Source organism: Callorhinus ursinus, unplaced genomic scaffold (assembly GCF_003265705.2).
Source record: "Callorhinus ursinus isolate GAN/ISIS: 27379988/994484 unplaced genomic scaffold, GSC_fseal_2.0 scaffold4, whole genome shotgun sequence".
Classification (NCBI taxonomy): domain Eukaryota; kingdom Metazoa; phylum Chordata; class Mammalia; order Carnivora; family Otariidae; genus Callorhinus; species Callorhinus ursinus.
In genome coordinates, this window is record NW_027397066.1 from 132,470,483 (window position 1) to 132,494,962 (window position 24,480).

General features: G+C 35.3%; 1 protein-coding gene and 1 pseudogene across 4 annotated transcripts in view; one reads left to right on the forward strand and one right to left on the reverse strand.

Annotated features, from left to right (window-relative positions):
- The window catches only part of GRIA2 (glutamate ionotropic receptor AMPA type subunit 2), a 147,396-nt gene that overhangs the window by 25,972 nt on the left and 96,944 nt on the right, over positions 1–24,480 (forward strand). The window lies entirely within an intron of this gene.
- LOC112825954 (ubiquitin-ribosomal protein eL40 fusion protein-like) lies at positions 8,420–8,974 on the reverse strand (annotated as a pseudogene).

A 24,480-nucleotide genomic window follows, 5' to 3' on the forward strand; every position in this document is an offset into this window, starting at 1 on the left:
GAAGAATGTGAGATGAGGTCCAAAGAATGGCTGTTTTCAGCAGTGCGGGCACAGACATAATCCCACAGCAGGACTTGTCACATTAGTCTAGAAACGGGACTTGGGGCAGGCAGGTGAACCAGGCAACTGGAGTGGAGTGCAAGTTTGACTGCTGGCTGTGAGATTGCTTGGGGGAGCCGGGACACTGGCAGTTCTTGAGAGTCCTGGGGAGAAAGCTGAGATCAGAGCTATCTAACCAAAATGGAGACCCGAGGACAGTTCTGATTAAAAGGGAATTTTAGTTTTCAGAGGTTTCAAGGCAGAACAGGGTCACAGGAATGTATGTGCGGGAGGTGGATTTCAGAGAGCGGAGTTAGTGAAGCAAGCACTGGCGGAAACAGAGTCATCGTGTAGACAGCACATACTCTTATCTGGAGGAAGCTGTTAGGGCTTGAGTCTGGAGTAGAGCACAGAGATGCCTGATCTTTGCTTTTATCATCCTCCCTGGGAAATCACTTGTTACTGGTTTATCAAGTTTAAACTTTGCCTGGTTTGTAGAATCCTCCCCTAACATTATATACTCTTTGGATAATAAACTCACTGCCCTAGTCAATATCCCCTTTTTTAACAAATATTTTTAGTACTTCCTATGTGCCAGACACTGTTCCAATGGGAAAGAAACTGCCCTCAAGGGTCTGTAATCTAGGGAATCACTTCATGAATCTCCAAGGATGTTTTAAAGTTCCTGAGCACTTCCTAATGGAGTGCCTTCAGATTCTCCTCCAACTACTCCAGAGCTTAGTATAATCTAGATACATACAATTTCATTTGTCAATCATGCCTCAATAAAATGTATTATTTTATTATTGTTTTATTTATTTTGTTATTAATGTTTTATACATTTATTATATTATTATTTTGTTATATATATCTGTGTATATTTATATAAGCTGAGATACATCCTTCAACACAACTCAAAATTCTCATGCACTGTGAAGCTTTTCTGGAACATTGTAATCTTCACTGTCCCAGTGAAGTCTTCAGAACTTCTAATCTATTTTAACTATTTTGTGAAATTATAGACTTCTCAGAGCTGGAAGAGAGATAACATTATTTATTTAATTATTTTAAAATATGGAGATATGGAGCCCAAAAAGATAAGGTGATTTAGTTAAGGTTAACACAGCTATTTACAGAGGAGCCAAGATTTGTACCTCAAACTTCTGACTCTTACATCAGTCAGGTGTCTGACAAAGTGCTGGCATATTGCAGATACTCAATGAATGATGGCTGTTATTCGCTAGGTATCAGTCTTGCTCCTCACTATAGTTTCTTTAAGAATTGTGTGTGCTTTACACTTGCATTGTGTATCCTGGATTACCAACACAGAACTGAGCCGGCTGTAGATGCTAAGCATATATTTACTGATTAATTGTTAACACAAACCTCTTTCCTATTGTCTTCATATGGAGGACATAGAAACCATGAAAGAATGACCACATCAGTGTTAAGAACTATTATCATTGTGTCTTTATTGTGAAGAATATTTAGGTTCCTGAGCCTCACAGTTGAGCAATGGGCATGTGCTGGGACTGTTACTCTAGCAAAAATGACTATTGATTGTTTATATTGCGAAGAAGTGACTGTTGTGATCTGCAAATATTTGTAAAGCTACCATTAAGCAGCCACTCCTCAAGTTGGAATTAGTGATTATGGGACTGCCAAAAATCATTGCATCCCACAAGTCAAAGGAACATGGCTCCCTTTTTGTTAATAGATATTTAAAGCTCCTAGCTTTAAGTTCAAGACACAAGTTTAACTGCTTCATAGATAAGGAAGTATTATTCCAATGGAAAGCAGCAGTAGAAGCCTGAATCCCTGTGTTATTAATGTTTTTCTTGTGAAGAATCTTCTTTAGTTGATATACATCAGAATTTAAAGAAAATTATTGTACTTTTTACTAAGGGCTTAGGAAAGAGAATATGAAGCTTTGTTCTATCCTATCATTGGAACACAGGGAGGTTGATTATTGCATCCTGGGGTGATATCTGGAGCAGGGTCAATTTTCACAGTTGAAGAAACGTTATAATGGTGGGTCTTTCTTTCTCATCTGGCCAGTGCATATATTAAATAAATATCTAGAGAGCCTTCTTTCTTATACATTCTAAAATAAGATCATATTCAGGTCTGAATGGGCCCAGTCCCTTTGAATGTTTGCAAGATACAGATCTATATAGAAGGCAAAGGTGATAAAAATCTAAAAGACACATAAACACCTCCATTCCTAAGTTAAAACCCATCATTATTTCAAGAAGGTCCTCTTGCTCCCCAGGGGAAAAAAAAGATAAATAGGGAAAAGATGTAATAACTGTGATAATAATAAAAATGCTTTCTCCACATCCTTTTACAAAAACCACAATCTTCTTAACTTATCTCCAAAGTAAAAATCTTTCTCACCTCACATACTTCATGATCCCAGGGGACATCTTAGGACATCAGCACAGTTACCAGAAAGTAGTAAGAGGCCGTGCTTCTCACTATCCAGCTATGTTTGCTTTTCTTCTTCTTGTTCTCTATGTTTCTGTCCCATCCCCTAAATTTTCTCATTTCACCATTTTCTTAGGGGAAGAGTAGTGGGAAGGAGTATGACCTCAGAAAGAGAAACAGAAGCCCAATTTCCAAAATTACCTGGATTTGATGCATTGTAGCACTTATCAAAAAACCTTATATATATATTCCAGTTTTATAGTCAGAAATGTCATCTTAAATGAAGGAAGGCAGTAACAACTAGGAGAGAGAATTAAACTCATGTCATTGCCCTGAGAGAGATGGAGAATCGTAGAAAAGAGACATGCCATGAAACAGTTCTTAAAATATTTAAAGCTTTTAAAAAATATTTTCTGACACGGTGGCTTATTATAAGAGAAATAGGTCATTCTATTCTGGGAGGGGCAGAACAAAGACAATATAGATTCCTAACTGTCTTCTTTATTTTTACTTTTTTTAGAAAATTTCTTTCAGTGCATTCAGTCACTCAGCTTTTTCATCGGATTTTGTTCAGTTAAAAACTCCATCCTAGGAGTTATTTTATTCCTGTAGTACTTTTTTTCTTTTTAATTTCATTTCATCTGTCTTGGCAGTGACAACCTGCTGATGTCCACTATTAACGTTGACATCATGAACAGATTGCGAAGTCAATGAAGATGCGTATCTTTCTAATAAAGAAGAACAGTAGAGATGAATGCTCTTCCAATAATACCGTTAACAGCAGAGACTACTACAATAAAATACCCATTTTCTAAGACTATTTTTGTTTCATGTAACTGTAGGTATGGAAATTTAGTGGAAAATTGATATTCATTTATTCATTCATTCAAGATTAACATAGTCAGTTGTACCACTAGGCCAGAAATCTTATATACTAGTCCAGTGATTCTCAACATGTTGTCTGAGGATCTCAGGGATTCTTGATACTCTATAAGAGGGTCCATGACATCTAAATTATTTTTATAATAATATCAAGACATTGTCTTTCTGCTTTGTATACTTTGTGCTGATGGGGCAAAAACATGAACTAAGCATTAGCATGAACTAAGCCAGTGGTATCAAACTGTACTGAAGAGCTATTATATTCATCACTATCACACATGCATTAAAAAAAAAAAAGGTTTGTTCAAGAATGTCTATCGTAAAGCAGTAAAAACCGTTGATTCTACTGAATCTCAATCCATAAGTAGACATCTTTTTCTATTCTGTGAAACAAAATGAAAAGTATATGTGAAGCACCTGGTTATTTGTTTACTAATTTCATAGACAACCTCTTTACTTGAAAGAGTAACTGACAAACTAGGGTTACTTAGACTTGGTTATCTCGAAATAGTTTTTGGAAAAGAGCAAAGTAAGTCTGTCATTTTAAGGGGCAACAATTGACAGTTTTTGGTGCCAATTACAATAGTCAAGCTTTTATGTAAAAAATAGAATATTGGAAAACTTGTATCTGTCACTGTGAGTTTGTACCTTCCCAATAATTAAAGACTTCTCCGATAAGAGTAGTGGTAATATGAAGGAATGCAAAATTTTGATATTGTATAATGAGATGTATCAACATTTGGAAGATCTGCTTAATTTATTGAATTAGTATTTTCCAAATGACCAATGCATAATATTACAGAACTAAGCATGGGTAAAAGATCCAAAGCACAGGATAGACCAGTGGATTCTAATGGAACAGAGTACAAAAAGTTCATTTATAATGGTTTTAGATTCCACATTGCAACTAACCTTTAAAAAACTACCAATTACCAACTTTTAGTGTGATCCAAAGAATAATATCCACAGTTATCTGAAAAAGCTATTAAAATACTTGCCACTTTTTAAATTAATAGATATGTGAGGACAGATTTTCTTAATATACGTCCATTAAAGTAAAATACAAGAATCCAGCTCTCTCCTTTTTTAACATTACAGATATTTGCAAAATGGACAGCAGTGCTCCTCTATTCATTCTTCTGGACAATATGGTTTTTCATAAAAGACATTATGAATAGGAACTTGGGATGGGCTTAATACTATTGTTTTTAAATGAGCACTTGAGGGGCACCTGGGTGGCTCAGTTGTTAAGTGTCTGCCTTCAGCTCAGGTCATGATCCCGGGGTCCTGGAATCGAGCCCCACATAGGGCTCCCTGCTCTGCAGGAAGCCTGCTTCTCCCTCTCCCACTCCCCCTGCTTGTGTTCCCTCTCTTGCTGTGTCTCTCTCTGTCATATAAATAAATAAAATCTTTAAAAAAAATGAACACTTGAAAAATCTTTCAGTTTTAATTTAAAATATAGTAAATAGGAATAAGTATAGCTCTTATAAACAAAGGCTCATTACAGTCCCTGATAAATTTTAAGAGTGTGAAAGAATGATGAGCCCAAACTGTTTGAGAACTGCTGTCCGAGTCTATGGAGATTTTCTACTGGTAGGACTTCAAAAAGTGAATTGACAACATAATAGAAAAACAGAACTTACAAATTTGGAACTTGAAAATTTTGTTTGACTGAACTCCTACACCAAAGTTTATGGGAATTACTATATTTGGGAAAAATTGCTTCTGTATAGGGATCAAAACTTTTAGTGAGGCTCTGTTTCTGATCCTCTTTCAGACCCCACAAAATTGACCCAAACAGAAAATTTCATTGGAAATTTTAACCCAGTGCCTAGTCCAGCTCAATGATGTTTATCATCCTGCTTTTTCTTCCACTTTCAGCAGGGAATAAAGTTTATCTTATGCTAATCATGGAAAAAGCAAAATAAACACTAGAGAAAAATTCTTTTTATGTATTTTTGTAAAAGATTTGTCAAATACAAGTAAAAATAAATTTATCTGAAGAGTAGTTTTTTCAGAAATATTTTAAGGTAAAAGTGTGCACATACATTCTTGTTTTTCTGACAGTTTTGGGATTAGATTAAAAGTGAGGGGAAATACGCACTTTTTTTCTTCTGTCCAGAAACAAAAAAATAAGTATGTGTGATTATACTCTAAGGACCAGAAGTTTTTTAGTTATTGAAGGGAAAAGTTACAATAGTCTATTAATGATTTGGGGACAATTTGATAATTATTTGGCAAAGATTACATAAGCTCCCCACTTCCTGTATGTAGTCTAAGAACACATAGAAGTCTTTTTAGAGTCTAGAGATGGAGGTGGTCTTTGCATATATACAAAGAACATAAGACATAAAGGGAAAGATAACTAGATTTGATGACATAAATCTAAAAAAAAATGAAACAAACCTGTATTACTTATTTGAAAAATTTAAAAAAATATTAGGACAATGTTTCTAATATATGCAATTAACAAATGGTTCATATCTGTAGTGCATAATGTCTGTAAAGAGCTCCTACAAGTCAGTAAAGAAAAGGCAAACAACTATATAAGAAATGTTAAAGATCAGGAAATACAATAATAGGAAGAGATACATATATTCAGCCAATATATGGAGAATTTGTCAAAATGACAATATTATAAATGTTGGAGCTATTCAGAGTTGATGGTGTTTCAAAGACTCTTATGCCTAGTTGGAAGGATTTTTTTTCTTTTTATTATTTATTTATTATAATTTTTTAAATTTAAATTCAATTAACATATAATGTATTAGTTTCAGAGGTAAAGGTCAGTGATTTATCAGTCTTATATAATACCCAGTGCTCATTATATCACATGCCCTCTTTAATGCCATCCCCCTATTACCCCATCCTCCCATCCTCTCCCCTCCAGCAACCCTTTTTGCTTCCTATGATTAAGAGTCTTTTATGGTTTGTCACCTTCTCAGATTTTGTCTTGTTTTATTTTTTCCTATCTTCCCCTATGATCCTCTGTTTTGTTTCTTAAATTCCACATATAAATGAGAGCATATGATAATCGTCTTTCTCTAATTGACTTATTTTGCTCAGCATAATACCCTCTAGTTCCATCCATGTCATTGCAAACAGCAAGATTTCATTTTTTGATGGCTGAGTAGTATTCCATTGACTATATATACCACATCTTCTTTATCCATTCATCTGTTGATCGACATCTGGGCTCTTTCCATAGTTTGGCTATTGTGGACATTGCTGCTGTAAACATTGGGGTACAGGTGCCCCTTCGGATCACTACATTTTTATCTTTGGGGTAAATTCCTAGTAGCGCAATTGCTGGGTTGTAAGGTAGCTCTACTTTCAACTTTTTGAGGAAAATCCATACTGTTTTCCAGAGTGGTTGCACCAGTTTGCATTCCCACCAACAGTGTAGGAGGGTTCCCCTTTCTCTGCATCCTCACCAACATCTGTCATCTCCTGACTTGTTAATTTTAAGGATTTTAACTTGGCTGAATGTGTGTCTAAGCTAGAAAGTCCACATCTAGTAATTTATCCTTGGGTTATTCACATCTATGCTCAAAGATATAAGCATAGGATGTTCATTTTCTTCAATGGTGAAAATGTAGAAACAAGTTAATTGGTTACTAGTCATGAATTAATTAAATAAATGAGAGCAAGTCAATTTGACAAATTTTGCAGTCATGAAAATATATGTAGTTTTATACACAATGAGAAGGAATTTCATCATATGTTAAGTATAAAATACTCTGAGTATTTTTATAAAAATACTGTGTGTATGTGTATATAATACTTATCTATATGGATTGATAAGATGTCTTTGGAAGATAGACATCAAACTACTGAGAATTACTTTATGTGGTTATAATATATATATATTTAGACATATATTATATATAGATTATATAAATATATAAATATATAGTGATGTGGTTATAAGAGATTTTCACTTTCTTTTACTGTTTATCTCCTCAAGTTCAATATTAATTAAATTGAATTTTCCTAGTGTAATTTCCCTGAGTTTCAGTTATAAATTCATTCATTTTCATATTACAGGAAGTGGGGAAGTGTCAACTAGATTGCAGTGGCCAGCTCCTCAATTATAAGACATTAATTATTTTAAAAGAGGGAGGAGCTCACAGAAAGCTTACTCCCTAAAACTCAAAAGGCCCAGTGTGACCACAATTTAAGAATTAATTTATTTCTCAAATCAGTTATTTAAGTTGTATCCATCTTGTGAGCTGATTATGTTCTTTGAATTTCACTAAGAAAATTCAATTCAATTAATATTTAATGAGTGTACTATATTCAGGCAATGTGTTAATCTAATTACATTTACCACTAGTACATTCTTGTAAAATTTTTAAAAAATGTAAAGGAAAGAAAAAAAGAGTACAACCATAGTACAAGGCAGTGTATGAAGGATCAAATAATTATAAGCTGGCAGGAGTTACTTCAGAGATGCCTGAATTAGTTAAACAAATGATAGCAAATCAACCTGACATATTTTTGTACAGTCATGAAAATACATATAGTTTTATATATAATGAGAATAAATTTCATCATATATTGAGTATAAAATATTGTGATTATTTTTATAAAAATATTATGGGAGTATAATACATGTCTATATGTAACTTCAGAGAAGGAAAAAATGGGATAAGCTGGAATATGAACATTGAAGAGGAGGAAATGAATATGGGTCTGGGACAACAATTAGGATTTAGTTCACAGACTGATCTTGGAGGTCCTGGAATAGATTCTAGAAATCTCAGAGAAATTATCAGCAACTCTCTCATTCACTTATGGAACGTTTTCTGTTAGTTTTGATGAATTAGGGAAAAGTGTTTTCTCTAATATCCCTGATCATGTTTGTTACCTTCTGAGTTTTTAAACATTTTCGCCTTGTGAATAAGTGACTGAATAAGAGCTAAACTATTATCTAGGCAGGTAATTAGTGTTCAAAGACACTTTTTTTCTTCATATGCATTCTTTTTTTTTTTTTTTTTTTTTTTTACTGCTCTAGTCAATGAAAGGGAAACTTTATTGAGGCCCCAGGCCCTTGGGGCTCGGGCAGGAGGCTGCCCTGCGGGCAAAGGAAGAGCCGGTGGAGGGGCCTTATTTGACCTTCTTTTTGGGGCGCAGGTTGTTGGTGTGGCCGCACTTCTTGCGGCAGTTGACAGCACGGGGGGTGCAGGCGAGCGTAACACTTGCGGCAGATCATCTTGTCACAGTTATATTTCTGGGCCAGCTGGCGGAGGGAAGGCTCAATGATGCCACCCCGGCGGCGAAGCACCAAGTGCAGGGTGGACTCTTTCTGGATATTATAGTCTGACAGAGTACGGCCATCTTCCAGCTGTTTGCCCGCAAAAATCAGACGCTGCTGGTCAGGCGGGATGCCCTCCTTGTCTTGGATTTTGGCTTTGACATTCTCAATAGTGTCACTGGGCTCGACCTCGAGGGTGATGGTCTTGCCCGTCAGGGTCTTCACAAAATCTGCATCTCTGCGTCTGCTGGCGCGAATCTGCAAGGCCGCCGCCACCAAACCACTCGACCACCTCGTTGAAGAGAAAGAGGGCGGCGGAACCGGAAACCGCCGAGGTGCCGCCCCTTCATATGCATTCTTTATTATCATATCAGAAGTTCTTTAAATGCTTATATGAGTGAGCTTTTTTTTTTTTGCATCTATTATCAGCTGCTAGCTTCTTTTATTCCTTATGGAAGCACTGCCATAGATCTAATGACCTTCGTTTTGTGAATGAGGAGACTGAGGCACAGAGGGGTTAACGTCACGTGCTGTAGAAGAACCAAGATCAGATCCATCATTCCTCGTGCCAGGCCCTATGGCCTTTTTACTGTGCCATGTTGCTTTCAAGTGTATCTTATGTTTTCTGCTTTCCAGTGTTTAATCGCTCTCTGAGGTTGTTATTTGTTCATGGATTTATTTTGCTTTTTCACATCACTGAAGGGAGATTTTATCTTTAGTGCTTTGGAGTCTGAAAGAGTGAATGTTTCTTAAGAATGTAGGTCTAACTGCTTACAAAGATCAATGAACCTTTGGCTGCTTTCTCTAAATATTATTTATGATAGACGTTTGAATTTTCTCCTTGACTGAAATGCAAGGAATAACAATGTGAAAAGCAATGAATTTGTAAAAATCTACAGGATTAATTTCAAAGGTATCATTTGTCTTAATGCCTCAGCTTTACTGGTGAGACCCGAATACAATCTTCTTTTGTCATTGGTCTTTTAATCTGAAACAGTGCTAAGATTATGTATTTGATTAAAAGAGTAACTATGGAAACAAACTAAATTTTCTACAAATAATTTTATCCAATACAGTTGAAGAGTATGAAAAGCCAATCCTATGGCATCTTGCTAATGGAATATTACTGATTCTTGAAAAGTTGTCAAGTTCCTAGAGGTTCTGAAGTGGAAAGAAACAAAGAAAAATTAAAAGATAAAGACATGAAGGGGAAGGAGAAACATCTTTAGATTCCTTTCACTAGGGTTTACGAATCACTGGGCATCAAATTATGGCCTGGCACACTGGGATTGGAGAATTCTGTCATCTTAGTAAAGCTCTCCTGGATAAGTCACTTTATCCCTTTACATGTCACTTTCCTTAACTATAAAAAAGTGGGTTGGTCTGAGGACCAATGACTCTGTCATTCTGTAGATAGATTATTTCACAGGCCTTTTGGTGTTTCAAGATGATATGAATCTTATGTTCCATTCATCCTAAATCCTGGAGGAGGAATAAAGCTTTAAAATAATTTCAGAGAAACGGGCACCTGGGTGGCTCAGTTGGTTAAGCGACTGCCTTCGGCTCAGGTCATGATCCTGGAGTCCCAGGATCGAGTCCCACATCGGGCTCCCTGCTCGGCAGGGAGTCTGCTTCTCCCTCTGATCCTCTTCCCTCTCGTGCTCTCTATCTCTCATTCTCTCTCTCAAATAAATAAATAAAATCTTAAAAAAATTAATTTCAGAGAATCAATGTCATCATATGATTTTGTTTTCTGTTCTCTTTAATTCTATATGATCTTCCTTGTCCATTTTGTTTACTACCAAGTCTTCCACTGCTGTCCCTATTTGTGAGAGTACCTGATGCAGACACCTAGCTCTAACTCTTGTATTACTGCACACTTGCATAGTCGGTTGTCACTTAAAATTTGATTTTTTTCTTGTCGTTTAACCTGATTAAGATTGTCTTTGTTTATAGTTATACGTTTTATGTGTCCTTCTTGCTCACGAACAACCCTTTCTTACTAATTTAAATACTTGCACAATTCTGTCATTTCTGTCTCCAAGGTGGAACATTTCTCCTCATTCCTATTCTTACTTGTGTGGCCACAAACCCGTGTCGTACTTTTGTTACAACAGAGAGTTCATTGTCTTTGTGTTCAGTCTTTCTTCCTTATAATCCATTCTGCACACTTTATTTTCCTGATGTACATGTTTGATCATGTCCTGCTCCTTTCAGAAGTGATCTGTGGCTTTTTATTGCATAGAAAATAATACAGTCTTCTCAGTCTAGACTTTTCAGAGTCTTCACTTTTTGGCCTCATCCTTCCATTCTAATTCTCTCCTAGACATCCTGTACTTCAGTCATATCAGACTACCTACCATTTTTAAATTCATACTGTTAATTACAATATGGATCTGGCTCTGTGTAAAAGAGACCCCATATAATTGTGACTTAACCAGTATAAAAGTTTAATTCTACATCACATAATAACCCAGATTGCAGATGTGGTCATTGAGGAACCCAGACACTACCATCTGAAGCATTTTGCTCCTTCCAGCATGATCAGTGGTAACTTGGTACCATGTCTCCACTCCAGCAGCATGAGAGAGGAAGTGGGGAAGAAGAATACACACTCTGCATTTGAAACAAATTCTGGAATTTCTACGTACCATTTCCTCTTAAATGCCGTTGGCCAGAACTTAATAGCACTTACTAACCTGGCCACACTAGTTGCATAGAAGGCTAGAAAATGTGATCTTGATACTAGTGCAATATATGCATAGTTAAAATTGTTAATACTATGGAAGAAAGGGAAAACCAGATGAGAGATAGCCAGGAGTCTTTCTCATACTCCCTAAGTTGTTAGTGGTCTCCTGCTCTTCTTCATTGTCTTTCTCCCTTTCCCCTTCTCTTCTCCTTCTCCTGTTCTCTCTTCCTCCTCTTCCTCTCTCTCCTCTCGTTCCTTCTCTCCTTAGCTCCCTGGCTTTTGTTACCATCTTCTTTGTTGAGATGTCCTTTCCTTTAGTTTTATCTCCATTGCTAAAATTCCTATCCATCATTTGGATCCAAGCCAAAACCATACTGTTCAAGATTCTGCAATTTTAAATCAATCTATTTTCCTCTTGATATCCTTTTGCACAAAATGTTGTACTTTAATATCTAATATATGGGTTTTCATCTTTAAGTTTTTAGAATGTGGGCATGTACTGAATCTTATCTGTAGCTTGGTTCTATAATATTTATCTACATTGCTTTGTGTATATTAATATTTGAGAATTAAATGTTTTGTCATCTAATATGCTCTGGGTACTACTTTATTTCATTTCACTCATCAACAAACCAACCAGTCAAAAAAAAACAAAACAAATAAAAGGACTCAGGAGTTAAGTAAATTGACTAAAATTATTCAGCTAGTAACTTGCAGGGAAATATTCTAATTCACCAAATGCTAAGCTTGCCATAGCCAGTTTGCTGCAAGACAGTTTGTGGAAATTAGATTGGTTGAATTATTGAGTTTTTTCTTTTTCAAAAGTTTTTATTTCCTAGAGCTTCCTGGCATTTCTTTTGCTTTGTAATTTTCCAGTCCAGCTTGATTGAATATAATCTTTATGTATTTACATTGTTCTTGTGTTTAGTATTTTTATGAAGATATGTGTCTTTTCTGTAAAAGCAGTGTATTATCTTGTATCTCTTGTCTCACTCATGTTTGATTTTACCTTTGAATCAGCTTCTGCATCAGTCTCTGGAAGACCTGAGTTTTGATAGGACTTCAAAAATTATTTTTTTCTTTCCATTGTACCATGCTACCTTATTGACTATGTGCTCAAAAATCTTGTTGAAGTAACTTGAAATCTCTTGCTAGGAAATACACATACTTTATCCATGTTAGATAATGTTTTTTTTTAATAACTTGTTAATTCTTTGTGACCAAAAATAATGTTAATATTTTGGTTCTAACTTGGAGAGCACTATAAGTATCAAACTTCTATGAGTCAAAAGTTTTCATTGTATAGGGGACTCATTTGTGATCTTCACAAATAAAAAGACCTTGTAAACGTATTATCTAAATCTTCATATGGAAGTTTGGAGAAAACATCAGTGCTGCATTTTAATCAGTAAAGCCATAGGCTATTATTTCTCATCCCTTGATATCTTTTTGTGTCCCTGTCCTTCTCAAATAATAGTAACTTTTGCTGCTGGTTTGGCTCTAACTTTAAATCCATGCCTGTACCAGTTTCTGGGCCAATTATAACAGAGTTATCAGCAAAAAGACCATTACTTTTTGCTAAGCCCATTGGTGGGCTTCCAACAAAGTTATCTTGCTAATCATTTCTGATACTTCAAAGGTGTCAGGAATGGACCCTGAGTGCCCATGTGGCTTCTGAATTATAGTCTAGCCTTTCTCTAAACTTTGCCCCTAATTTTGACCTAATTCACTGAACTAGGATCTATTATAACCACCATTTAATTGACTCCCTTTTGTCTTGACTCCAAACGAATATCTTGGTATGTATTGTTCTTTCACTGACTAGCAGAGACAATCAATTCTTGTTTAGGTCAATCAACCCTTTTATCCTACTCTCATTAACGTCTCAAAAAAGGCCTGGTATAAAAACTACAGAAAACTATACAAAAACCTCTTAGGAAACTCTTCCATTTTATTTTTCCACTTATGTTATACTTCCAAAATGATTCATTCTGATCAAAGTTATTTAAGTTAGATGAGAAAAAGACATACAAAACAAATTCCCAACAGCAGCCGAGTTACACTATTGTATATGAGACAGGTAATGTAAACTCTTATTTATGTATTTAGCCCACAGTAGTTAACACATATTTACTTAAAATGTGACTTTTCTGGTTGTCATTTAAATTTGTCAAGGTAAACTAAGAATAGCAAGATTCCCCAAACTAGGTCACAATCTTACACAGTTATTTTCTTTGAATAGAGAAGTATAAAATGCGCCACATTAAGTGCTTCAGTTCAAAGTAGTTGATATTACATCCTTGTTTCTTCCAAGGCATTCTCTTTTCTACTTCTCATTCCCTGGTGAATACCCAAAGCAATAAGCAGACACTAATATTACATGTGAGGATGACTGTTTTATATTTGCTTTACAGAAATTATAAATATTTAGACTGTTTCAAATGAAATAATTTCTATTTTTTGGATATCTCCATTTGGAGAGTTGTCTCTGTAGTGGTTCAAGTATTTTATAAGTGGTTTAAGAGCTTCATACACCAAATAATCCATTCACATTCTTGTTCCTATTTAAAGAATGCAGACCTCATGTATTATAATTTGATTCCATTTTATTGGAGTTAATTCAGAAAATATGGCCAACCAGGTGGCATCCAAGGGTTTTGTTACTTCTGAAGAGATTAGCATATAAACACATCACAACATATGGTTAAAGGTTCATTTACAGGTGTGACACCTTCTGGATCTTGTTGCCCTAAATCAATTTAATAGTCATTGTGTTGGGTTAGCCGCCTTGGCAGAGGTATTTAGCTGTTATAAAAAAAAAATGTATCTACACAGTATGGATTGTGTGAGCATTTATTATAATTGCAATCAATTCAATAGTTCCAGTGTCTTACTGGAGATTAGTGAGGTGAAATTACCTTCTCCAGGACACTCAAGGTCATAGGTACTGATCTTTCTGGTGGGAATTACCATTCAAAAATCCTGGAATTATTAAGTTTAACTTTATTTTTCTTCCTAATAGTTTTCTCTCTTTACCTTTCCCATTTTGAACTTTACTGTTGGTTACAAAGAAAGGAAGTATTATCATCTCTTTCAGTAGTGAAATGTATTAACAAAGGAATATAGAATTTTAATGACCCCAAATGGAAATATCTGAGTTCAATATCACATATCCAAGGACCACTTTGAAAAATGTATAATGTATTGGTTTTTGGAACTGCATGCAGGCTTATGAATTAAAAAAAAAATATTGAGGTATGTATTCATTTTCTATTGCTGTGGTAACGAATTGCCGTGAACTTCATGGTTTAAGACATCCCAAATTTATTAGGTCAGAATCTGAAATTAGTCTCAATGAACTAAAATTAAGGGTGTCGGCAGGGTTGCATTCCTTTTTGGAGCTGCTAGCGGAAAACCCATTTCCTTGCCTTGTCCATCAGCTGGAGGCCACCTCTAGTCCTCCACGGGTGTCCTTCCTTCTCAACTCTAGCAATGGCAGGTCAAGTCTTTCTTTCATTGCTCTTGCATTTTTCAGATTGTATCACTCTGGTGCTCTCCTTCTTCTGCATTCCTCTTCCACTTATAAAGGCCCTTGTAATTACACTGGAACACCTGATTAATCCAGGAAAATCTCCCCATCTCAAAATCAGATGATTAGCAAACATCCGTAAGTCCATCTGCAATCTTAATTCTTCATTGCTTTGTAACCTAACATATTCATAGATTCCAGGAATTAGGAAATGGGATTCTTTGAGGGACTATTTTTCTGCCTACCATAGGTGATGGAGACATTTTTAAAAAAAGAACAAAAAATAGGAAGGTGTGAGGAAAAAAAGACAGTCGGTGAAGAAAGCAGCTTGCTAGTCCCAGCTCTGCAGCCAACTAGTAAAGAAACTCAGAAAAGCTATTACTATTTCTCTGTTTCACAGTTTACCATTTCAATAAATTAATAATAAATACTCTCCACTGGGAGCCTCGATATACCATTCACTCTTTTATGTATGTGTTATCTCATTGAATTCTTAAAACAACTCTACCCCACTTTGTAGATAATCAAACTTGAGGCACATAGAGTTTACACAACATTTTCTTGATCACTCAGCAGATCACTCAGCAGGAGAGGTATGATTTCATTCATAAAGTCTGACCTAACTCAGAATTTTTAAACATTGGGCATATTGCCCTCATTGAAATAAGATACTAAAATTTTATCTTTTCATTTATTTATTAGATAAATCGACCAATAAATATTAATTGGGCACCCACTGGCAGACCAGAAACTCTGGTAGGCATTGGAAATATGGTGGTAAATAAGCAAAACATAGGTTCTGTCTCTGTGAATTGGAATGTAGGTAAGATTGAAATATAGACATCGTTCCTATAATTTACTGTTGTATCACAAACCAGCCCAAAACTTGGCAGCTTCAAGTAACAATTATTTCATTATCTCTTACGATTTTGTAGGTTTACTGGTATCAGCTGAGCAATTCTTCTGCCCATATAAATTCAGCTGAGCTTCATGCCACTAGAAATTCTAAGATGGCTCACTTTTATGACTGGCAGTTGGTGCTGTTTGTTGGCTGGTGCACCATGTGACAGGCTTCTAACTGCATAATGGCTGCATTCCAAAGAGTGTCCCAAGAATGAATGTTTTAAGGGAGAGGAAACAATTCTGCCAGTTTTCTTTAAGACTAGGTCAGGGATTTATACAACATCACTTCTGTATTCTGTTGGCTAAGCAGCCACAGAGTGAATTCATATTCAATTTTTAAATTTTTTATTTTTTATTTTTTTAAGATTTTATTTATTTAACACAGAAAGAGACAGGAGAGAGGGAACACAAGCAGGGGAAGTGGGAGAGGGAGAAGCAGGCTTCCTGCTGAGCAGGGAGCCCGATGTGGGGCTCTATCCCATAACCCTGGGATCATGACCTGAGCCGAAGGCAGATGCTTAAAGACTGAGTCACGCAGGTGTCCCAAATATGTTCATATTCAAGAGGAGAAATATACTTAAATCTTTTATGGAAAGAGTGACCAAGAAGTTGTGGGCAGTGGTCCATCACAAACTAGAACATAGAAAGTAAATGAGAGATTTTTATGAGGAAATCAGTGGCTAAATCACACAAGGCCTCGTAAGGATTTCGGAATCTAAAATAACTGCAATAGACAGACTTTGAACAACTTTAATCAGGAAAATTTAAGCATAATTCAGAATTAAATTATAAATAAGATCACTGTGGCTGTAACATGGAGAATGGGGTGAAACTCTAGGATAATAATAATGGTGATTTGGACTAGGAAAGTAGGCAGGCATGAAGGGAAGTCAGATTTGGATAATATTTAGAAGGCCTATTTGACAAGACATGGTCATTGTCAAATTGACATTGATTCAAGGTAGATTCGAGGTAGAGGATGAGGTAGAAGAAAATAAGGATATGCTTTCTGTCTTGAACAACATAAGATTGCTATTTATTGAATTAGCTCACAATGGAAGAAAAGAAGGTTCTGAAGGAAGAATGATGAGCTCAGTTTTAGAATCATTTATTGAAATTAAAGTCCTATGAAACATCCAACTGAAGTTGTCTAAAAGCAATTGGATATATGGTCTGGGATTCAGGAGTAAGAGATTTTGCTATTGAAAATAGAGATTTTGCTGTTTTCTCCATAGACATAATTGGAGGTATGATTATGAATGAAGGTGCCTAAAGAGAGAATGTGGTTTAAAAGAAAAGTATGCTTAGGACAGAATCCAAGGAACACCAACATTTAAGGGTAGAGAGAAGGTGAAAGGTCAGAGGTGACAGAAGAAGCATTTAGGGAGATGGGAAAAAATGCTTATGGCAAGTAAAACCAGTTTCAAACAGGTTATAAGGATCTCTCTGGAATGCTACTGAGAGATCAGGAGGAGAGGGTGGTCAGCAGACTTGTGGGAAGGAGCAACAGGACAGTTGGAGATCTGAGCAATGAGTTTCATAAAGTTTCATCGACCTGTTGGGGCATGCTAATGAAGGGTTGGAAGCAAGCAGGTGGAGATGGCACGTGGGCCATGAATTTATTTGAAGATGTTAGACTGCAGGAGAGAAGTGAGGGTGGAGGAGTCTGAGACATTGAGCAAGTTTGTTTTTGTTTTTGTCTTTTTTTTTTTTTTCTAGAGACTTGGACAGAAGGGACCAGTTAAAAAAATAAAGAAAATTTTGAAAATCTAAGAGAAAGAGGATGGTAGTTTTGTGCTAAAAATATTTTTAAAATTTTTCAAATCTTAAGAGTGGGAATGCTGTGAAAAACAGCATCACTAATTCCGGAAGAGATTAATACAAGCATTTTGTCATTAAAGACCTATCATTTTGCTGCTGTTATTCATATCATTCTAATTAACATTAATGGCATTTTAAGTCTTTTTTTTAGTTTTTTTCTTTTTTTAAATTTTCCTTTCTTTTTTTTTTTATTGGTTATGTTAGTTACCATTTAGTACATCATTAGTGTTTGATGTAGTGTTCCATGATTCACTGTTTGTGTATAACACCCAGTGCTCCATGTAATACATGCCATTTTTAAGTCTTATATACTAAAATTTTAAGATATGAAGATGCCTCTGACTTGGGAAATATATGAGTGGTCATGGTTTTTTTCTTTCTTTAGAGCTTTTAAGAAATGGACATAGTGCATTTGTCCTTGGGACTTTCTTTCCAGTGTCATTTATGAGAATTGAGACTATCTCCAAATCAGAACTTTTTAACTTTAAAAACATTTTCTTTAAAATTCTTCTTGACATGGACGGATAACAAGTTTCTGGATCCCTTTGAAATTTTAGGACTTTGAAATTGAAACTGTCTCAACTCTTGAATTTTTTATCTACTGCGTTTAAAAGAACTCTTTTATGGAAAGTCAAAGTGTTGAAAGGAGAAATGATCAAAGTTTATAAGACTTGGAAGAGAATAAACATGAACTTATTCGCCAAATTTCATAATATTACAATTAGAGGACACCCTTGAAACACAAAGAAAGAGGTTGGGGAAAATCAAAAGAAATACTACTTTAAACAGTCTGTTTTAAATTAATGAAATATTAACCAAAGAGGTGAGACAATGTGAAAATACAAATAGATTAAAGGGGATTCATGAACGAGCTAGGTCTTTAGTAGTCTTTGAATTGCTCAAGGTTATAGTGAATATTTGGCATATTGGCTTCACATGATTTCACAAAGTTGTTCTTCCACATGAGTCTCAGATAACAAATTACATATGGCCTAAGGAGAACCGTGTTTTTTCTGGTATGGGATTGCTATTTCATATGTTTTCATGCCTTAAAAGTTAATAGTATAAAATATTACTGAAAAAAGGAAGCCCACTGCCTATATTAGAATCTTAGTTTTGTGGCTTACTAGATATGTGTCTTTGGGCAGATTACTTCACCTAGCTATGTCTCAATTCCCTCATAGTGAAAATAAAAGAGCTACCTAATGATAGTTTTATGAAATATTAAAATAGATGTATTAACATAAGTATAGAGATGTCTTTGTTCTTGTTGTTATGCCAAAAACTGTAGTACTGGCTTTGTTGAAATAGCATTTTAAGTAAAACCCAAAGCAATTTTATTTATTTATTTATTTTAAAGATTTTATTCATTTATTTGACAGAGAAAGAGAGAGCACAAACTGGGGGAGAGGCAGGCAGAGAGAGAGGGAGAAACGGGCTCCCTGCTCAGCGGGGATCATGACTTGAGCCGAAAGCAGACTCTTAATGGACTGAACCACCCAGGTGCTCCAATGCAAAGCAATTTTAAACTGAACTCAATACTTCTATTTAAATTACTAGGGAGCAGTGTTTATACTCCAGGAAAAATTTCTTTTCTAAAAAAACCTATAATTTGTTTTGTGAGTAATCAAGTTTGTTACTCCACTAGATCATATTTAGTATTCCACTTGCATTATTACTCACTTTTAAATTCAGGATCTATTTTTTTTTCTAGAGTACAAGTTTTCTTTTCTTAATAATGATTTGTGAAAAAATTAGAAAAGAAGAAAGGAATTTAAAACTGAGGGAAAAAAGATCATATAATAGCCACATAGCCACATAAGTAGTTCTTTTCTTTTTTCTCAATTTAGAAAATATAGGTATGAGTATTTGTTGGAGAGAATTAGAAGAGAGAAGTACCCCATGTGATCCATCATATATGTATACATGCACATATATATGTATATATACACAAATGTAATGTAGGCTTTCGTTTAGTGATGAAAGTGGGTATGGATCATTCAATTAGTGTGATTCTATTCTCTCTTCACTTCTTATTGAATCAATACTCTCATCACGTCTGATGCCACATGGGAAAGTGGATGAAAGAAAAAGTAGTAAGACAGAAGCATTGTTAGAATCAAGGAGGACAGCCCAAAATTAGGTTCCCTACTTGGAAGAAAGGAAAAGATGAAGCACCAAGGTATCTTTATGTCCTAATTATGCTCTAAGGTAGACAGAGGTTACAGTAGCTGTTCATTAAAGTCTCATCTATGCTTCCAAAGACAGTTCTCAAACACAAGAATTTAATCTGACTCTTATAATTTGAAGGCATTAAGAAACTATCTGTAACAACTACTCTTTTTATAAATTAGAAAACTTATGACCTAAAAGTTTAAGTAACTTGGTCAAGATCTCCCTGGCCTGAACTACTTATTGTCATCACTATTAGAGCATCTTCAGAGGCATGATATGAAGTTTCAATTTTTTTTTTCTTAGCAGTAGACTTATACAAGTCCAGGTGTTTCAGTATTTAATGAGTATATTATCCTTCAGATATCAAATCATGAATTGGCATTCCATTTTCTGAAATACATTTATAGATTTCTTAAGATTTCTTACATTTATAAATTTTTAAAATTTAAATATGTTTATAAATTTCAGTTATGTAGAAATTTAATTTTGGCATCTACAACTTTTATGCAACATAGGTACCTTTTTTACTAAGATGGATAATGCGTGATATACTTTTGAGCTTTTCTTTATGTGAATATAAAAGGATCTTGAAAAGTGGGCCCATCAATTCTTTATAATTAAATCCATAGTATTCTATCTTTTATAATTCAGAACTTTTTTATATTAAGATCTGACTTCTCCCATTAAAGGTAGCTTCTTAAGAAGCTCTATTAAAGTGATTTTGATAAAATTCCTCTTATAAGTACAAACTCTTTCCATAATTAATTCAAATACTGCTCTTTTAATGTGTGTAACTTTTATTTATTTATTTTTTAATGTGTATAACTTTTAAATTCATGTATAATATTGGGTTTCCTGAATGAGGGTCAGAGCTTTATCTGGCTCAGGAGACTTTCTAAGTGAGCTGATATCTGTCAGAATCAGATTTAACTCAATGATGATGATGATGATGATGATGATGATGATGATGATGATGGCTTATACAGACACGGTTTTCATTTTTTTTCCCGGTGAAGAAATATTCTTACTTATTTGGGTATAAACTATTTCAAGTGCTTCTATCCTTTGCCTTGTGCATTTTCAGGAACTTGGCACATGTTCCATGTAATGAGTGTCTTAGAGACACCTGGAAGTTTTGGTGCTCCAAAAGGCAATATGCCATTAGCTTCAAGGTATTGGCTCATACTGAGAACACACCACCCGGCAGCCTCCACAGTTGTGCTTTCAGGTTTCTTTTTGGCAAGGAACTCAAGAGGCTCAATTTGTGTTAAAAATTTTTGAAGATTTAAAATGTGTCAGAGATTGGGTCATATTTTTCCTTAGTTTTTAAGATACATGGCTTTTATTTGCTCTTTATTTCATTTCATAATTCAAGATTTTTAAACCTTTTCAGACCACTATTCTAGGCCATTTCTCATGTTAGGAATTGGAGATGAAAACAGTGAAATATATACTTTTTGGCTCCAACTCATAATCTGCCAGAAAAACATGCAAGTAAACTGATTATTAGACTGTGACACCGTTACCGTCAAGGGTAACTTAAAGTGCTGTGGCAGTGCTGGGGCCTTGGGACTTGGATCGAATGTCAGAAAAGAGTTCAGATGGGAAGTAAAACCATTAAGGTTCATCTTGGAGCATGCATAGGAGTTAGTCTGTAGTGAAGACAGGGAGTTGGATGCATGGGGAATTGGAAAGACTGGTGATTCTTTTGGTGGGTTGAAAGAACATTGTACATTATAGGGAATTACAATTTATTTTTCTTTTGGAGTATACACTTTAAAAACGAGCCATTCATTTCCAGGAGGTATTTTTATTTTCAAACACTAATAAACTCCCTCACTTTAGAAAAGCGATATTTGATTCATTTTAATGAGACCTAAACATATTAGAATAGAGGAACATAGACGATTTATAACTGGTTAGCCCTAGGAGGTTCCTATGTTCTGGTATTGCAAAAAATGCTTTTTGGTCCTAGAAGGAATGCTTTTTAGAGGTCTTAATTTTGTTATCTGCAAATTAAACATAGATTCAGGAAAATTCAAGTTTTCATAATGTGGTAGGCCAATCATCTGTGAGTTTTTATTTTAATAGCTTTTTGTTATTTTTCATACTTAGATTTCACTACAACACTGTGAGGTAGCTAATGGTATTTACAAATAAGGAATCAGGGAGGTATATGGAGGGCAAATGATCAAAATCAAATAGTGGTAATTAATTAATAAAGTCAGACATCAAATAGAGTTTTTTAAGCACCAAATTAGGTAGTCCTTTCATCAAGTCAGAGATTCACATTTGAACTCAACCTATACTTTTATATGACCATCCTTATGTTTAAATATAAACTTATTTGCAAGGAGGAAGATAGGGCTGAAAACCCATTTATTAATTTGCTTATTTATTCAACACTTTTTTTATTCAATTACATTTCTAAAATAGGATTGGATGATTTAAAGTAATTATATGAATAAGTATAATAATATTAACATCTTGCTATTGAGTCTTATAGTTTTCACTATTTATACATAAGATAATTAAAATTTACTTTGTTAATCAATGCCAAAGCTGGCATTTTTTTAGCTCAGTTGAATTTAAATTTATTTAGAAATTATGAGACTCAAAGCTTCTTCTGGAACATCTACATCTTATGTTCAGTTTGAGAAAAGAATGTACTTTCTTTGTGCCTAAATTTTTTAATAGTATCTTTTTTTAAAATGGAGGAATAATTGACATATAACAGTATGTTAATTCCAGATGTACAGCATAACATTTCAATATTTGTATACATTGCAAAATGATTACCACGATAAATCTAGTTAATATCCATCACCATACATACAATTTTTTTCATTTCAAACCTGCCTTTTTTTTTGTCTCACATCAACTTTCTTTGTACAAACAAGGATATCATCAAACCTGCCTTTTTATTCCAAGTTTGTCTTACCCTAAAATGTTCTCTTATGTTACATTAAATTACCAATGTATTTAGGATTAGAACAGTGACATCTCCAGAAGTCATCTGATGACTTATATCATTGATACAATGTTTGTTGTTGAAATGATCTCCTTTATTCTTAAAAACTTTTGAGCACATAAATAAATAGAATATTTGGATTGTTGTTTGGCTGAGGATATGGCCATGCTTACAAATAGCAAAGTGTTTGGAAGATGAATGCTCTTATTATTGAAGATATCAAGGAACTATAAAGCTTATGAGTTGAAGAGTCAGAGAAAAAGAAAGCTTACTGAAATCCCTTAGGATGAAAATAGAAAAAAAGTAAAGAAGAAGTAGTATCCAAAGCAACCTCAGGAAAATTTCTAAGTGTCTTGGACAATGTTCAACAATAAACAGCAGGGGCGCCTGGGTGGCTCAGTTGGTTAAGCCACTGCCTTCGGCTCAGGTCATGATCCTGGAGTCCTGGGATCGAGTCCCACATCGGGCTCCCTGCTCAGCAAGGAGTCTGCTTCTCCCTCTGACCCTCCCCCCTCTCATGCTCTCTCTCTCTATCTCATTCTCTCTCAAATAAATAAATAAAATCTTAAAAAAAAATAAAAACAAACAGCAGTGTTAAGGAAGAGGTGTTTGTATCAATTATATATTGTATTGCTGCCTATAAAAAAATTAATAGCTTTTTGTTGCCCCTAAAGAAATCAATGGATTAAAACAACAACTGTTTTGTTTTCATGATTGTATAGGTGGGCAGTGAGTTTCTTCATCTTGTCTTGCCCAGGTTCTGTTAGTAAGCTCAGTTGGAATAAATGGGATGACTGGCTCTCTGTTCTTGTGTGTGTGTGTGTGTGTGTGTCTGTGTGTGTGTGTGTTTGAAATGTTTTATTGAAATTCTTTAAGAGAGGACAAGAATTTATGCCATGAACCAAACAAGAGTACTGACAAGAGTTTTCTGGCCCAACCGCCTCTGTACCTCTCCGCTCCAGCCAGCCTCTGCCACTACTGTGAGCAGCCCTACCTGGGACATGGTCAGCTTTAGAAAAGGGTCATTGGGGCTGAGGCCAGGTCTTGGGATGGGAGAAATCCCCTACACTATTGAGGGGGCCATGGAGCAAACCCAGCAGCCACAAGTGGCCAGGGCCATTGGGATTTCTTCTTGGTAATTACAAAAGGGACACTGGCAAACTAAAGGAACCCTGAAAAACAGCCAGATGACTTGGCCACCTGGCCACCCCGGGACTTGGCCACTTGGGTCCTTTGCGCACAAGCAAACCATTCTTTCTGGTTCCAGTGTTCGTGCCATCTCTCTTTTGCTCCTCTGTGCTGACCTCACAACAGTTTATTTTGTATTGTTTTTAAAAATAACACGTAATTTTGTTAATATTCCATAGAAGTACTACTTCAGTGAGGCTACACTTCTTCACACACAGTCTTGGCACAATGTTCTAAGATGGCAAGCCTCAGTGTGCAAGTGCATGCATTATCTTTGCTCATAGCCTACAGACCAAAGCAAGGCATATGCCATGCCCGAGTGAAGGAGGGAGGGAACCGCACATGAGCATAAGTAACAGGGGGCGTGACTTATTTGGATCCATTGGTGTAACAGTCTATTGCAGTCTGCCCTCTGGCTCCAGTGATTCATGTGCAAAATGCATTCATCCCTTTCCAAAACCTTCAGTCTCATCCAACCATGGCATCAAGCTCCAAGGCCATGATCTCATCATCTACATCAGATTCATATGCAGAGAAGCTCTTTGGGTAGAGATTTTCTTTAACCAGAGAACTGGGAACTAAGAAGATGATTTACATTT